This window comes from Dendronephthya gigantea, unplaced genomic scaffold, assembly GCF_004324835.1.
Source record: "Dendronephthya gigantea isolate DGI-Jeju-01 unplaced genomic scaffold, DenGig_1.0 000039F, whole genome shotgun sequence".
Lineage (NCBI taxonomy): Eukaryota > Metazoa > Cnidaria > Anthozoa > Malacalcyonacea > Nephtheidae > Dendronephthya > Dendronephthya gigantea.
Window position 1 is genome coordinate 1,209,521 of NW_021163049.1, and position 6,000 is coordinate 1,215,520.

Consider the following 6,000-nt stretch of genomic DNA (forward strand, 5'->3'; position numbering starts at 1 on the left):
GGCATTGACAAAATGGTGGAGAAGAAAGTCCAGTCATGTTGCCCGTGCTTGGTCTGAACACCTGAGTCCAAACGTGAACCGCTTCTGATGTCTCCGCTTCCAAAAGCTCCCTGGTCAGAAGTCAGCATGGACTTTGCCAAGCTTCCAACCAAAGAATACCTTCTGATAATTACTGTCAAAGTACTCAAAACTGTCAAGTCTACTTCAGCAAGTACGGTTATTCTAATAGTAGACAAAGTATTCTCTGAATTTGGCATACTAGACGTGGTCAAGACAAACAACGGACCGCCATTCAACAGCAGTGCATTTTAATCTTTTGCACAGACCCTCGGTTTTAAACACCGAAAGGTAACCCCTCGATGGCCAAGAGCAAATGCCGAGGTCGAATGATTCTTACGAACGGTCAAGAAAGTAATCAAGACTGCGAATGTTGAGCGCAACGATTGGAAACAAGAAATGTACCGTTTCCTCAGAAACTTCAGCGCAACACCCCACACCACAACAAGATCCCCCCGCAACAGCGCTATTTGGTCAGGCAATGAAGAGGAAGTTACCGGAGTTTAAAGCAGGCCAACAAGAGTCAACAATACGAGAAAATGATCGTAAAGCAAAATCGAAGATGAAGAAATATGCCGACACCAAAGCGTATGTTCAACCATCCACAATTGAAAAAGGTGACACAGTGTTCGTCAAACACGACGATTCAAAGAGAAAGCAAGAAACTCCTTACCAACTCGAGCCGTACGTCATTACTTAAAGGAAAGGTTCGATGGTGACAGCAAGCAATAGAAATGGAACAGTTACCCACAACTCATCGTACTTTAAGAAAGCACCGACCCAAGATAACGATGAAGAGTCGAGTGATGACGAGGATTTCGCTGATCCAGTGTGTCACAACCTGAGGTACCTGAGTTTGAAGCTGCCAAGGTACATCGCTACCCCAGACGAGCGCGAAGGCATCCTCTCAGATATGGCGCACAGCTGCAGTGGTGAAACGGAGGACAATTCGAACAGTCATTGAACTTGATAGAAATTATATATATGACTTCTAAGACATTTAATCAGAGTGTTGTGTTAGAGTTGAACTCATACAAATTTTGAACTTTTAGCGTACTTTAGCATCGGAACGTTTAAGTCCTGAGCTTTGAACTATGTCTCTTTGCATTTTCTAACTTGGGGAGGGATGTAGTGTATTGATATTATACGTAGTTAGGTCACGTGGTTAATCTAGTAACCCGGATGACCACAAGGGATTTAGGGTCTTTAGGAACAAGTTGACTAGGCGTGTAGCATGTAAAATATGTACTAAATAAAGACTAAGGAAAACCTCTACAATAGCCGACAATCACGACAATGCCTAGGCTCGTCACACCCAATACTGTAGCGAAAGACAAAGAACATTTAGCAAGTTAAAACTTGTGAAAAACACTGAAAAAACTACAAATTATTTAGAGTGTAGTAAAGCTGTAGAATTTAGAGTGAAGCTCCAAAGCTGTAATTTCATTGCTTTCAAGCATATCCGAAATGGTTTGAAAAATCGCTATTTGATTTGTACAACTGGTAATTTATGGTAATTCAATGTATTTTTAAACAGTTTGCATTCCAAATGCATTCCTATTTGCATAATAGTATTGAACATACATGTTATGATTGCAAATGGAACATTAATGCAATATTAAGTTGCAAATTCTGACAATTTACACGTTTGCTATTTGTTCAGCAATTTCTTTTGTAGGGGATGTACATAAGCAATTCCATTTAGATGCATTAAATATAGGATCACTTTTATGTAGGGAAACAAGTTGTGTCATGCTACTATTATAAATATTAGATCTTAAGCACTCTAGAAATTAGCACTAGCATGTTTTGTAGCTCTTCATTACCTTAAAAACTTTACTGCTTTGCTTTCATACTGGCTCATTATTGTGTTTCCAGATTTTGTTGCTGCTTGTAGTAATTTATTGTAATTCAAAGTATATATTAAAATGGTCTTATAAGTTTGCTACAGTACCGCTCAGAAAAAAACCTAATTAACGCATTCTCCTAACATGTTCATTATAAATGCATTCCAAATAGCATTCCAAATGCATTCATATTTGCATTCCTAAGCCACTGTAATAAGCCACGGTATTTTTTATGGTAGACTGTGTGGTGTGGTAGGAACCATATAGGGTTTAATTAATGAAGGTCATTTGCCATTGGTATTGCTTCCTTGTTGCATCTCATAATGGTTGTGTACTGCTCACAAAGTTGCTCATCCTTGTCAATAGGTTTAACCTCTTCACTGCAACTTCATAATTATCAGGAAGCTCAGGAATATCAATAAGAAAAGGAAGGCATAACTGATAGTGACTATCTACCATGTGTGCAGATTATGCATAGCTTTACGGTTTTCAATCAATAGTGCTATAGCAGTGGGTTTGGTAAAATATGCAGGATGTGGGCCCTGGGTGCAGGATATGGGGTTGGTAGAAAATGTGGGTCGGGAGAAAATGAGGGGTTGGTGGAAAATGCAGGGTTGGTGAAAACAAGGGATCAGTAAAATTCTGAACGGGTTGATGGAGATGCGAGGGTGATTGGTAGAAAATGCAGGATCTGTAGCAATTACTTGAAAATGATAACAAAAGTTGTTTAAACTACTAAACTTAAGCTACTAAAGCAAACACTCTTAAGCAAAACAAGTAAAAATTGTAAAGAGTCACAATACCTTACGGCGTGTGATCAAAAAAGTGTAGAGTCACAAAATTAAAAAGTTATCAAAATTTTTATAGCAAACTGTTAAGTGTAATATAAATATATATGGAAATTATTATACTTAATATAAATGGAAACTTGCCATCCTGATAGTAAAATGGAATACCTTACCGTGTGTGATCAAAAAGTATATACAAAGTATAATTTGGAATACTTAGACTCGATAATTCAGTTCTGTACTTATTTAGTTTAAAAATAAATATTAGAATCATTCCTGTATGTGAAAGCCAGTGAAACACTGATTTCCATTTTTCCACGATCATGATCTTCCCAGTTTCATTTTGGAGTGAAATCAATATCAGCGAGTTAACGAGTGGACCTTTTGGTGGTGTATACATAGAAAAATATGTGAAAATGGAAGAGAGTTTTATTATACTCTTGTTGAATCATTTCAGTTTTACGTTGTTCGTGTTGACGATTTACTGGTTTAATTTTGTGAATTGTGTGCTATTAAGGTCCCATTCTTGGATAACATATTGTTGTTGTTGATCATAAACTTGAAAACCTCTTTTTCCTGTAGTAAATACTTGTATACCAGTGATTGCTCTGCAAACTTGTATGCTGTAGAGTATAAAATTATCCAGCTATTATCTAGTACATTGATTGTTGTTTCTGCAAGCTGTAAGGCAAGCAGCTCACTATTGTCGATGGGGTCATGTGGGTATATATGCTCTCGCAATCTCGATTTTTCATCTCATGGCCGATGATCTTCAGTATACGCATTGATTACCAGTCAGTAGCAAACATTATGAAATTATGCGCTGCGTACGTCAACACAAGTCACGCTTGATTTGACCAGGTTGTGTTGTGCGACTTCTCGTCTTCCCTAGGCTTTCTTTGACTGTGTGGCAGTTCGCAATGTGGGTTTATTCAGGCCCCAATTACACTATATCGGATTGCATCGGAGCGACGTTATTTCCGTACCGGATTGGGCTGTTAATTACATTACGCCACTGCAATCCAGTACATGCCGCGGAGCGAAAATCACTTCGCTTTGGAGGTGATATGAAAAGTAATCCGATACGTGATTCGCTACGCGCCAACCAGTGTAATCAGAAAATCCGGTACGATCCGTTGCAAAATTAAGTTTTCGCGCGAAATTTTGAGCTGTGTTTACAAGTTGAATTGAAAAATGAATCCCCTAAAAAACGTACTTATGCTCACTATTATAGCGGCAAGCGTGCTGCAAATAATGTCTTGTTTGTTTGGCATTGCAACTGAGTTTTATCGTTCACGAAGACGACTTCGAAAAATTAATGATAACATCAAATTGTCGGGTTGATAAAGGTGTCGAAAAACAAAGAAAAGCTCGTCGGTTTTGGGTCAGACCAGGCCGAAGCTATGCCTGGTGGTCTTGCTTGGAAAACGAGATTACTCGTCCCGAAGAATGGAAAGAAAATTTTCGAATGTCAAAACAAACGTTTGATGTTCTTTGTCGCGAAGTTGGTCCGTATATTGCTGGAAAAATAACACCTTAGGACGCCAATTTCGGTTGAGAAGCGGATTGCAGTAACTTTGTATTATTTGTCGGATGGAGGAAGAATGAAGAAAACTGCAAATGCGTTTGGTATTGCACAATGTACGGTTTCAATAATCGTGAAACGAGTAACTCGGGCTATATCAATAAACCTAGCTGGTACATATGTGAAATTGCCTTTAACAGAAGAAGACGTCAAGACATCTGCAGCAAACTTTTTTGCTCGTTATGGTTTTCCCCAGTGTATAGGTGCAGTCGATGGGACACATATTCCAATAAAAAAAGCGAAAGAAGATCCAACATCATATGTAAACAGAAAAGGACAGTATAGCATTAACGTTCAGGCTTGTGTGGATTACAGATACTGTTTTTTTGATGTAGTAATAAAATGGCCTGGTATATATAAAATGCACGTATATTTGGTAACTCTGGAATCAATACAAAGTTAAGGAATGGGGTTATACCACCATGTAAAAAGACTGTTGTTGATGGTGAACAAGAAGTACCAATATGCATTCTTGGTGCTCCTGCCTACCCACTTCTTCCATATCTAATGAAAGAGTTTGCTAAAGGTGGTGAGACACCCCAATAATTCTTTGGGTACCGCCTATCATCCTCTAGGATGGTTGTTAAATGTGCTTTTGGTAGGCTGAAAGCACAATTCGGTATTCTGCGACGGCCCATGGATCTAAGCTTAGACAATATCATAACAACAATTCATGCTTGACAGTGCACTTTTATGACTTCTGTCATACGTTAAGCTTAGACAGTGCACTTTTATGACTTCTGTCATACGTATTCAAAGCGCAGATAATGAGATGCAAAATTAGGATATGGAATATTTCAATTAATCTAGTGGAAATTTGCATATAAATACCATGTTTTGAGGGAAGCACTGGCTTCTGGCTCAGTTAATAAAAAACGACAGCTGTGGTGCGGCGAAAAACAAATAAGGAAAATCGTGTACTGTCGTCCAGCCCATAAAAGATCAGTTTTTTCATTAATATAATGGCTGATAATAATGGAATATAGTACAATATCCAGATGTTGCTCCTTGTCAAGCTGCTGTACAAGATCCACCAAATGCAGAAACCCAAGCAGACGGTTAGCTGCCTCAAGTAGGCCAAGCTGAACGAGCAGCACAACCCAACGTTGCTGTTGATGCAGCTGATCATGTGACACAACTTGAGATATTGGTCTTTTAATTTTGTCCTATTGTAACACGTCTATATCTTCCTGTTGTATGTACGTCAGAATACCTAAAAAACTTATGTTGCATTCTGCTTTAAGTTTGACCGCCACCCGGGCAATAATGCAGGTATTTGGTCACTACATTCTGCATATTCTGCATACTCTTAATTAAATCAGGAAGCCATTGTACTTCCCTCCATGATCTTCCAGTTAACCAACTTGATTGTGTCATTGCAAGCATTTATTAAAAACACACACACACAATAAAACAACCCCGGTCACTTGCCTGCGAGCTGGCCAACGTTTACCCTTAGGTTTAATGAGGATTGGGTGTTTACTAGTTGGAATAGAAATACTTGCTGTCGTTTTACCCCCAATAGCGTATTCTACTACATGTTTATCCCGTTGTAGGAGTTCGTGTCAGCTAACCGGTGTACGCTTGCCTGACTGTTTTTAACTTCGTTCAACATGAATGATTGCATGACTTGTGTGCATGAGGGTTCACTAGGCAATACACTGATTTGGGGCAGGCAATCGCCAGTATTAATTGCTTATATGATATCATTGTGTGTGTATGA